The sequence below is a fragment of the Rhamphochromis longiceps genome, linkage group LG13, assembly GCF_057381845.1.
Source record: "Rhamphochromis longiceps isolate RC_006_pf linkage group LG13, R_longiceps_female_GT1.1, whole genome shotgun sequence".
Classification (NCBI taxonomy): Eukaryota; Metazoa; Chordata; class Actinopteri; order Cichliformes; family Cichlidae; genus Rhamphochromis; species Rhamphochromis longiceps.
This window is the reverse complement of record NC_140569.1, coordinates 34185157-34198033: the sequence shown is the minus strand read 5'-3', so window position 1 is coordinate 34198033 and position 12877 is coordinate 34185157.

Below are 12877 nucleotides of genomic sequence, written 5' to 3'. Positions count from 1 at the left end.
TTGCAGCTGTTTGAGCTAAGATTTCCAAGTTATTCACATAATGAAAACCTATACTTTGTTTCGGTTGAGTTCCCCATTCAAATGCATGTAACAGTGAGAAACGCACTGTCTTGGCGAAAGAAAGCGTTTTTGTACAACTTCATATAAATAGCTGTAACTTTTGATAGAAGACTCGGATACACATGTTTATGGCTTTATCTTATAGAACTCAAGGTCTCCGTGCTGGGCAAACAGGTTTTGCAGCTGTTTGAGCTAAGATTTCCAAGTTATTCACATAATGAAAACCTATACTTTGTTTCGGTCGAGTTCCCCATTCAAATGCATGTAACAGTGAGAAACGCACTGTCTTGGCGAAAGAAAGCGTTTTTGTACAACTTCATATAAATAGCTGTAACTTTTGATAGAAGACTCGGATACACATGTTTATGGCTTTATCTTATAGAACTCAAGGTCTCCGTGCTGGGCAAACAGGTTTTGCAGCTGTTTGAGCTAAGATTTTCAAGTTATTCACATAATGAAAACTTATACTTTGTTTCGGTCGAGTTCCCCATTCAAAATGCATGTAACAGTGAGAAACGCACTGTCGTGGCGAAAGAAAACGTTTTTGTACAACTTCATAGAAATAGCTGTAACTTTTGATAGAAGACTCAGACAAACACGTTTATGGCCTTATATTATAGAACTCAAGGTCTCCGTGCTGGGAAAACAGGTTTTGCAGCTGTTTGAGCTAAGATTTCCAAGTTATTCACATAATGAAAACCTATACTTTGTTTCGGTCGAGTTCCCCATTCAAATGCATGTAACAGTGAGAAACGCACTGTCTTGGCGAAAGAAAGCGTTTTTGTACAACTTCATATGAATAGCTGTAACTTTTGATAGAAGACTCGGATACACATGTTTATGGCTTTATCTTATAGAACTCAAGGTTCCCGTGCTGGGAAAACAGGTTTTGCAGCTGTTTGAGCTAAGATTTCCAAGTTATTCACATAATGAAAACCTATACTTTGTTTCGGTCGAGTTCCCCATTCAAAATGCATGTAACAGTGAGAAACGCACTGTCGTGGCGAAAGAAAACGTTTTTGTACAACTTCATAGAAATAGCTGTAACTTTTGATAGAAGACTCAGACAAACATGTTTATGGCCTTATAATATAGAACTCAAGGTCTCCGTGCTGGTCAAACAGGTTTTGCAGCTGTTTGAGCTAAGATTTCCAAGTTATTCACATAATGAAAACCTATACTTTGTTTCGGTCGAGTTCCCCATTCAAATGCATGTAACAGTGAGAAACGCACTGTCTTGGCGAAAGAAAGCGTTTTTGTACAACTTCATATAAATAGCTGTAACTTTTGATAGAAGACTCGGATACACATGTTTATGGCTTTATCTTATAGAACTCAAGGTCTCCGTGCTGGGCAAATAGGTTTTGCAGCTGTTTGAGCTAAGATTTCCAAGTTATTCACATAATGAAAACCTATACTTTGTTTCGGTCGAGTTCCCCATTCAAATGCATGTAACAGTGAGAAACGCACTGTCTTGGCGAAAGAAAGCGTTTTTGTACAACTTCATATAAATAGCTGTAACTTTTGATAGAAGACTCGGATACACATGTTTATGGCTTTATCTTATAGAACTCAAGGTTCCCGTGCTGGGCAAACAGGTTTTGCAGCTGTTTGAGCTAAGATTTCCAAGTTATTCACATAATGAAAACCTATACTTTGTTTCGGTCGAGTTCCCCATTCAAATGCATGTAACAGTGAGAAACGCACTGTCTTGGCGAAAGAAAGCGTTTTTGTACAACTTCATATAAATAGCTGTAACTTTTGATAGAAGACTCGGATACACATGTTTTTGGCTTTATCTTATAGAACTCAAGGTTCCCGTGCTGGGAAAACAGGTTTTGCAGCTGTTTGAGCTAAGATTTCCAAGTTATTCACATAATGAAAACCTATACTTTGTTTCGGTCGAGTTCCCCATTCAAAATGCATGTAACAGTGAGAAACGCACTGTCGTGGCGAAAGAAAACGTTTTTGTACAACTTCATAGAAATAGCTGTAACTTTTGATAGAAGACTCAGACAAACATGTTTATGGCCTTATATTATAGAACTCAAGGTCTCCGTGCTGGTCAAACAGGTTTTGCAGCTGTTTGAGCTAAGATTTCCAAGTTATTCACATAATGAAAACTTATACTTTGTTTCGGTCGAGTTCCCCATTCAAATGCATGTAACAGTGAGAAACGCACTGTCTTGGCGAAAGAAAGCGTTTTTGTACAACTTCATATAAATAGCTGTAACTTTTGATAGAAGACTCGGATACACATGTTTATGGCTTTATCTTATAGAACTCAAGGTCTCCGTGCTGGGCAAACAGGTTTTGCAGCTGTTTGAGCTAAGATTTCCAAGTTATTCACATAATGAAAACCTATACTTTGTTTCGGTCGAGTTCCCCATTCAAATGCATGTAACAGTGAGAAACGCACTGTCTTGGCGAAAGAAAGCGTTTTTGTACAACTTCATATGAATAGCTGTAACTTTTGATAGAAGACTCGGATACACATGTTTATGGCTTTATCTTATAGAACTCAAAGTTCCCGTGCTGGGAAAACAGGTTTTGCAGCTGTTTGAGCTAAGATTTCCAAGTTATTCACATAATGAAAACCTATACTTTGTTTCGGTCGAGTTCCCCATTCAAATGCATGTAACAGTGAGAAACGCACTGTCTTGGCGAAAGAAAGCGTTTTTGTACAACTTCATATGAATAGCTGTAACTTTTGATAGAAGACTCGGATACACATGTTTATGGCTTTATCTTATAGAACTCAAGGTCTCCGTTCTGGGCAAACAGGTTTTGCAGCTGTTTGAGCTAAGATTTCCAAGTTATTCACATAATGAAAACCTATACTTTGTTTCGGTCGAGTTCCCCATTCAAAATGCATGTAACAGTGAGAAACGCACTGTCGTGGCGAAAGAAAACGTTTTTGTACAACTTCATATAAATAGCTGTAACTTTTGATAGAAGACTCAGACAAACATGTTTATGGCCTTATATTATAGAACTCAAGGTCTCCGTGCTGGTCAAACAGGTTTTGCAGCTGTTTGAGCTAAGATTTCCAAGTTATTCACATAATGAAAACCTATACTTTGTTTCGGTCGAGTTCCCCATTCAAATGCATGTAACAGTGAGAAACGCACTGTCTTGGCGAAAGAAAGCGTTTTTGTACAACTTCATATAAATAGCTGTAACTTTTGATAGAAGACTCGGATACACATGTTTATGGCTTTATCTTATAGAACTCAAGGTCCCTGTGCTGGGAAAACAGGTTTTGCAGCTGTTTGAGCTAAGATTTCCAAGTTATTCAATAATGAAAACTATTACTTTGTTTCGGTCGAGTTCCCACTTCAAATGCATGTAACATTAAGAAACGCACTGTCTTGGCGAAAGAAAGCGTTTTTGTACAACTTCATATAAATAGCTGTAACTTTTGATAGAAGACTCGGATACACATGTTTATGGCTTTATCTTATAGAACTCAAGGTCCCTGTGCTGGGAAAACAGGTTTTGCAGCTGTTTGAGCTAAGATTTCCAAGTTATTCACATACTGAAAACTATTACTTTGTTTCGGGCGAGTTCCCCATTCAAATGCATCTAACAGTGAGAAACGCACTGTCTTGGTGAAATAAAGCGTTTTTGTACAACTTCATATAAATAGCTGTAACTTTTGATAGAAGACTCAGACAAACATGTTTATGGCTTTATCTTATAGAACTCAAGGTCCCTGTGCTGGGAAAACAGGTTTTGCAGCTGTTTGAGCTAAGATTTCCAAGTTATTCACATAATGAAAACTATTACTTTATTTCGGTCGAGTTCCCACTTCAAATGCATGCAACATTAAGAAACGCACTGTCTTGGCGAAAGAAAGCGTTTTTGTACAACTTCATATAAATAGCTGTAACTTTTGATAGAAGACTCGGATACACATGTTTATGGCTTTATCCTGTAGAACTCAAGGTCCCCGTGCTGGGAAAACAGGTTTTGCAACTGTTTGAGCTAAGATTTCCAAGTTATTCACATAATGAAAACCTATACTTTGTTTTAGTCGAGTTACCCATTCAAATGCATGTAACAGTGAGAAACGCACTGTCTTGGCGAAAGAAAGCGTTTTTGTACAACTTCATATAAATAGCTGTAACTTTTGATAGAAGACTCGGATACACATGTTTATGGCTTTATCTTATAGAACTCAAGGTCCCTGTGCTGGGAAAACAGGTTTTGCAGCTGTTTGAGCTAAGATTTCCAAGTTATTCACATAATGAAAACCTATACTTTGTTTCGGTCGAGTTCCCACTTCAAATGCATGCAACAGTAAGAAACGCACTGTCTTGGCGAAAGAAAGCGTTTTTGTACAACTTCATATAAATAGCTGTAACTTTTGATAGAAGACTCGGATACACATGTTTATGGCTTTATCTTATAGAACTCAAGGTCCCTGTGCTGGGAAAACAGGTGTTGCAGCTGTTTGAGCTAACATTTCCAAGTTATTCACATACTGAAAACTATTACTTTGTTTCGGGCGAGTTCCCCATTCAAATGCATCTAACAGTGAGAAACGCACTGTCTTGGCGAAATAAAGCGTTTTTGTACAACTTCATATAAATAGCTGTAACTTTTGATAGAAGACTCAGACAAACATGTTTATGGCTTTATCTTATAGAACTCAAGGTCCCTGTGCTGGAAAAACAGGTTTTGCAGCTGTTTGAGCTAAGATTTCCAAGTTATTCACATAATGAAAACTATTACTTTGTTTCGGTCGAGTTCCCACTTCAAATGCATGCAACAGTAAGAAACGCACTGTCTTGGCGAAAGAAAGCATTTTCGTACAACTTCATATAAATAGCTGTAACTTTTGATAGAAGACTCGGATACACATTTTTATGGCTTTATCCTGTAGAACTCAAGGTCCCCGTGCTGGGAAAACAGGTTTTGCAGCTGTTTGAGCTAAGATTTTAAAATTATTCACATAATGAAAACCTATACTTTGTTTTAGTCGAGTTACCCATTCAAATGCATGTAACAGTGAGAAACGCACTGTCTTGGCGAAAGAAAGCGTTTTTGTACAACTTCATATAAATAGCTGTAACTTTTGATAGAAGACTCGGACAAACATGTTTATGGCTTTATCTTATAGAACTCAAGGTCTCCGTGCTGGGCAAATAGGTTTTGCAGCTGTTTGAGCTAAGATTTCCAAGTTATTCACATAATGAAAACCTATACTTTGTTTCGGTCGAGTTCCCCATTCAAATGCATGTAACAGTGAGAAACGCACTGTCTTGGCGAAAGAAAGCGTTTTTGTACAACTTCATATAAATAGCTGTAACTTTTGATAGAAGACTCGGATACACATGTTTATGGCTTTATCTTATAGAACTCAAGGTTCCCGTGCTAGGCAAACAGGTTTTGCAGCTGTTTGAGCTAAGATTTCCAAGTTATTCACATAATGAAAACTTATACTTTGTTTCGGTGGAGTTCCCCATTCAAATGCATGTAACAGTGAGAAACGCACTGTCTTGGCGAAAGAAAGCGTTTTTGTACAACTTCATATGAATAGCTGTAACTTTTGATAGAAGACTCGGATACACATGTTTATGGCTTTATCTTATAGAACTCAAGGTTCCCGTGCTGGGAAAACAGGTTTTGCAGCTGTTTGAGCTAAGATTTCCAAGTTATTCACATAATGAAAACCTATACTTTGTTTCGGTCGAGTTCCCCATTCAAAATGCATGTAACAGTGAGAAACGCACTGTCGTGGCGAAAGAAAACGTTTTTGTACAACTTCATAGAAATAGCTGTAACTTTTGATAGAAGACTCAGACAAACATGTTTATGGCCTTATATTATAGAACTCAAGGTCTCCGTGCTGGTCAAACAGGTTTTGCAGCTGTTTGAGCTAAGATTTCCAAGTTATTCACATAATGAAAACTTATACTTTGTTTCGGTCGAGTTCCCCATTCAAATGCATGTAACAGTGAGAAACGCACTGTCTTGGCGAAAGAAAGCGTTTTTGTACAACTTCATATAAATAGCTGTAACTTTTGATAGAAGACTCGGATACACATGTTTATGGCTTTATCTTATAGAACTCAAGGTCTCCGTGCTGGGCAAATAGGTTTTGCAGCTGTTTGAGCTAAGATTTCCAAGTTATTCACATAATGAAAACCTATACTTTGTTTCGGTCGAGTTCCCCATTCAAATGCATGTAACAGTGAGAAACGCACTGTCTTGGCGAAAGAAAGCGTTTTTGTACAACTTCATATGAATAGCTGTAACTTTTGATAGAAGACTCGGATACACATGTTTATGGCTTTATCTTATAGAACTCAAGGTTCCCGTGCTGGGAAAACAGGTTTTGCAGCTGTTTGAGCTAAGATTTCCAAGTTATTCACATAATGAAAACCTATACTTTGTTTCGGTGGAGTTCCCCATTCAAATGCATGTAACAGTGAGAAACGCACTGTCTTGGCGAAAGAAAGCGTTTTTGTACAACTTCATATGAATAGCTGTAACTTTTGATAGAAGACTCGGATACACATGTTTTTGGCTTTATCTTATAGAACTCAAGGTTCCCGTGCTGGGAAAACAGGTTTTGCAGCTGTTTGAGCTAAGATTTCCAAGTTATTCACATAATGAAAACCTATACTTTGTTTCGGTCGAGTTCCCCATTCAAAATGCATGTAACAGTGAGAAACGCACTGTCGTGGCGAAAGAAAACGTTTTTGTACAACTTCATAGAAATAGCTGTAACTTTTGATAGAAGACTCAGACAAACATGTTTATGGCTTTATCTTATAGAACTCAAGGTCTCCGTGCTGGGCAAACAGGTTTTGCAGCTGTTTGAGCTAAGATTTCCAAGTTATTCACATAATGAAAACCTATACTTTGTTTCGGTCGAGTTCCCCATTCAAATGCATGTAACAGTGAGAAACGCACTGTCTTGGCGAAAGAAAGCGTTTTTGTACAACTTCATATGAATAGCTGTAACTTTTGATAGAAGACTCGGATACACATGTTTATGGCTTTATCTTATAGAACTCAAGGTTCCCGTGCTGGGAAAACAGGTTTTGCAGCTGTTTGAGCTAAGATTTCCAAGTTATTCACATAATGAAAACCTATACTTTGTTTCGGTCGAGTTCCCCATTCAAAATGCATGTAACAGTGAGAAACGCACTGTCGTGGCGAAAGAAAACGTTTTTGTACAACTTCATAGAAATAGCTGTAACTTTTGATAGAAGACGCAGACAAACATGTTTATGGCCTTATATTATAGAACTCAAGGTCTCCGTGCTGGGAAAACAGGTTTTGCAGCTGTTTGAGCTAAGATTTCCAAGTTATTCACATAATGAAAACTTATACTTTGTTTCGGTCGAGTTCCCCATTCAAATGCATGTAACAGTGAGAAACGCACTGTCTTGGCGAAAGAAAGCGTTTTTGTACAACTTCATATAAATAGCTGTAACTTTTGATAGAAGACTCGGATACACATGTTTATGGCTTTATCTTATAGAACTCAAGGTCTCCGTGCTGGGCAAACAGGTTTTGCAGCTGTTTGAGCTAAGATTTCCAAGTTATTCACATAATGAAAACCTATACTTTGTTTCGGTCGAGTTCCCCATTCAAATGCATGTAACAGTGAGAAACGCACTGTCTTGGCGAAAGAAAGCGTTTTTGTACAACTTCATATGAATAGCTGTAACTTTTGATAGAAGACTCGGATACACATGTTTATGGCTTTATCTTATAGAACTCAAGGTTCCCGTGCTGGGAAAACAGGTTTTGCAGCTGTTTGAGCTAAGATTTCCAAGTTATTCACATAATGAAAACCTATACTTTGTTTCGGTCGAGTTCCCCATTCAAAATGCATGTAACAGTGAGAAACGCACTGTCGTGGCGAAAGAAAACGTTTTTGTACAACTTCATAGAAATAGCTGTAACTTTTGATAGAAGACGCAGACAAACATGTTTATGGCCTTATATTATAGAACTCAAGGTCTCCGTGCTGGGAAAACAGGTTTTGCAGCTGTTTGAGCTAAGATTTCCAAGTTATTCACATAATGAAAACTTATACTTTGTTTCGGTCGAGTTCCCCATTCAAATGCATGTAACAGTGAGAAACGCACTGTCTTGGCGAAAGAAAGCGTTTTTGTACAACTTCATATAAATAGCTGTAACTTTTGATAGAAGACTCGGATACACATGTTTATGGCTTTATCTTATAGAACTCAAGGTCTCCGTGCTGGGCAAACAGGTTTTGCAGCTGTTTGAGCTAAGATTTCCAAGTTATTCACATAATGAAAACCTATACTTTGTTTCGGTCGAGTTCCCCATTCAAATGCATGTAACAGTGAGAAACGCACTGTCTTGGCGAAAGAAAGCGTTTTTGTACAACTTCATATAAATAGCTGTAACTTTTGATAGAAGACTCAGACAAACATGTTTATGGCCTTATATTATAGAACCCAAGGTTCCCGTGCTGGGCAAACAGGTTTTGCAGCTGTTTGAGCTAAGATTTCCAAGTTATTCACATAATGAAAACTTATACTTTGTTTCGGTCGAGTTCCCCATTCAAATGCATGTAACAGTGAGAAACGCACTGTCTTGGCGAAAGAAAGCGTTTTTGTACAACTTCATATAAATAGCTGTAACTTTTGATAGAAGACTCGGATACACATGTTTATGGCTTTATCTTATAGAACTCAACGTCTCCGTGCTGGGCAAACAGGTTTTGCAGCTGTTTGAGCTAAGATTTCCAAGTTATTCACATAATGAAAACTTATACTTTGTTTCGGTCGAGTTCCCCATTCAAATGCATGTAACAGTGAGAAACGCACTGTCTTGGCGAAAGAAAGCGTTTTTGTACAACTTCATATAAATAGCTGTAACTTTTGATAGAAGACTCGGATACACATGTTTATGGCTTTATCTTATAGAACTCAAGGTCTCCGTGCTGGGCAAATAGGTTTTGCAGCTGTTTGAGCTAAGATTTCCAAGTTATTCACATAATGAAAACCTATACTTTGTTTCGGTCGAGTTCCCCATTCAAATGCATGTAACAGTGAGAAACGCACTGTCTTGGCGAAAGAAAGCGTTTTTGTACAACTTCATATAAATAGCTGTAACTTTTGATAGAAGACTCGGATACACATGTTTATGGCTTTATCTTATAGAACTCAAGGTCTCCGTGCTGGGCAAACAGGTTTTGCAGCTGTTTGAGCTAAGATTTCCAAGTTATTCACATAATGAAAACCTATACTTTGTTTCGGTCGAGTTCCCCATTCAAAATGCATGTAACAGTGAGAAACGCACTGTCGTGGCGAAAGAAAACGTTTTTGTACAACTTCATAGAAATAGCTGTAACTTTTGATAGAAGACTCAGACAAACATGTTTATGGCCTTATATTATAGAACTCAAGGTCTCCGTGCTGGGAAAACAGGTTTTGCAGCTGTTTGAGCTAAGATTTCCAAGTTATTCACATAATGAAAACTTATACTTTGTTTCTGTGGAGTTCCCCATTCAAATGCATGTAACAGTGAGAAACGCACTGTCTTGGCGAAAGAAAGCGTTTTTGTACAACTTCATATAAATAGCTGTAACTTTTGATAGAAGACTCGGATACACATGTTTATGGCTTTATCTTATAGAACTCAAGGTCTCCGTGCTGGGCAAACAGGTTTTGCAGCTGTTTGAGCTAAGATTTCCAAGTTATTCACATAATGAAAACCTATACTTTGTTTCGGTCGAGTTCCCCATTCAAATGCATGTAACAGTGAGAAACGCACTGTCTTGGCGAAAGAAAGCTATTTTGTACAACTTCATAGAAATAGCTGTAACTTTTGATAGAAGACTCAGACAAACATGTTTATGGCCTTATATTATAGAACTCAAGGTTCCCGTGCTGGGCAAACAGGTTTTGCAGCTGTTTGAGCTAAGATTTCCAAGTTATTCACATAATGAAAACTTATACTTTGTTTCGGTGGAGTTCCCCATTCAAATGCATGTAACAGTGAGAAACGCACTGTCTTGGCGAAAGAAAGCGTTTTTGTACAACTTCATATGAATAGCTGTAACTTTTGATAGAAGACTCGGATACACATGTTTATGGCTTTATCTTATAGAACTCAAGGTCTCCGTGCTGGGCAAACAGGTTTTGCAGCTGTTTGAGCTAAGATTTCCAAGTTATTCACATAATGAAAACTTATACTTTGTTTCGGTGGAGTTCCCCATTCAAATGCATGTAACAGTGAGAAACGCACTGTCTTGGCGAAAGAAAGCGTTTTTGTACAACTTCATATAAATAGCTGTAACTTTTGATAGAAGACTCGGATACACATGTTTATGGCTTTATCTTATAGAACTCAAGGTCTCCGTGCTGGGCAAATAGGTTTTGCAGCTGTTTGAGCTAAGATTTCCAAGTTATTCACATAATGAAAACCTATACTTTGTTTCGGTCGAGTTCCCCATTCAAATGCATGTAACAGTGAGAAACGCACTGTCTTGGCGAAAGAAAGCGTTTTTGTACAACTTCATATAAATAGCTGTAACTTTTGATAGAAGACTCGGATACACATGTTTATGGCTTTATCTTATAGAACTCAAGGTCTCCGTGCTGGGCAAACAGGTTTTGCAGCTGTTTGAGCTAAGATTTCCAAGTTATTCACATAATGAAAACCTATACTTTGTTTCGGTGGAGTTCCCCATTCAAATGCATGTAACAGTGAGAAACGCACTGTCTTGGCGAAAGAAAGCGTTTTTGTACAACTTCATATAAATAGCTGTAACTTTTGATAGAAGACTCGGATACACATGTTTATGGCTTTATCTTATAGAACTCAAGGTCTCCGTGCTGGGCAAACAGGTTTTGCAGCTGTTTGAGCTAAGATTTCCAAGTTATTCACATAATGAAAACCTATACTTTGTTTCGGTCGAGTTCCCACTTCAAATGCATGTAACAGTGAGAAACGCACTGTCTTGGCGAAAGAAAGCGTTTCTGTACAACTTCATATAAATAGCTGTAACTTTTGATAGAAGACTTGGATACACATGTTTATGGCTTTATCTTATAGAACTCAAGGTCTCCGTGCTGGGCAAACAGGTTTTGCAGCTGTTTGAGCTAAGATTACCAAGTTATTCACATAATGAAAACCTATACTTTGTTTCGGTCGAGTTCCCCATTCAAATGCATGTAACAGTGAGAAACGCACTGTCTTGGCGAAAGAAAGCGTTTTTGTACAACTTCATATGAATAGCTGTAACTTTTGATAGAAGACTCGGATACACATGTTTATGGCTTTATCTTATAGAACTCAAGGTTCCCGTGCTGGGAAAACAGGTTTTGCAGCTGTTTGAGCTAAGATTTCCAAGTTATTCACATAATGAAAACTTATACTTTGTTTCGGTGGAGTTCCCCATTCAAATGCATGTAACAGTGAGAAACGCACTGTCTTGGCGAAAGAAAGCGTTTTTGTACAACTTCATAGAAATAGCTGTAACTTTTGATAGAAGACTCGGATACACATGTTTATGGCTTTATCTTATAGAACTCAAGGTCTCCGTGCTGGGCAAACAGGTTTTGCAGCTGTTTGAGCTAAGATTTCCAAGTTATTCACATAATGAAAACTTATACTTTGTTTCGGTCGAGTTCCCCATTCAAATGCATGTAACAGTGAGAAACGCACTGTCTTGGCGAAAGAAAGCGTTTTTGTACAACTTCATATAAATAGCTGTAACTTTTGATAGAAGACTCGGAAAGACATGTTTATGGCTTTATCTTATAGAACTCAAGGTTCCCGTGCTGGGCAAACAGGTTTTGCAGCTGTTTGAGCTAAGATTTCCAAGTTATTCACATAATGAAAACCTATACTTTGTTTCGGTCGAGTTCCCACTTCAAATGCATGTAACAGTGAGAAACGCACTGTCTTGGCGAAAGAAAGCTATTTTGTACAACTTCATATAAATAGCTGTAACTTTTGATAGAAGACTCAGACAAACATGTTTATGGCTTTATCTTATAGAACTCAAGGTCTCCGTGCTGGGCAAACAGGTTTTGCAGCTGTTTGAGCTAAGATTTCCAAGTTATTCACATAATGAAAACTTATACTTTGTTTCGGTGGAGTTCCCCATTCAAATGCATGTAACAGTGAGAAACGCACTGTCTTGGCGAAAGAAAGCGTTTTTGTACAACTTCATAGAAATAGCTGTAACTTTTGATAGAAGACTCAGACAAACATGTTTATGGCCTTATATTATAGAACTCAAGGTCTCCGTGCTGGTCAAACAGGTTTTGCAGCTGTTTGAGCTAAGATTTCCAAGTTATTCACATAATGAAAACCTATACTTTGTTTCGGTGGAGTTCCCCATTCAAATGCATGTAACAGTGAGAAACGCACTGTCTTGGCGAAAGAAAGCTATTTTGTACAACTTCATATAAATAGCTGTAACTTTTGATAGAAGACTCAGACAAACATGTTTATGGCCTTATATTATAGAACTCAAGGTCTCCGTGCTGGGAAAACAGGTTTTGCAGCTGTTTGAGCTAAGATTTTCAAGTTATTCACATAATGAAAACTTATACTTTGTTTCGGTCGAGTTCCCCATTCAAATGCATGTAACAGTGAGAAACGCACTGTCTTGGCGAAAGAAAGCGTTTTTGTACAACTTCATATAAATAGCTGTAACTTTTGATAGAAGACTCGGACAAACATGTTTATGGCTTTATCTTATAGAACTCAAGGTCTCCGTGCTGGGCAAATAGGTTTTGCAGCTGTTTGAGCTAAGATTTCCAAGTTATTCACATAATGAAAACCTATACTTTGTTTCGGTCGAGTT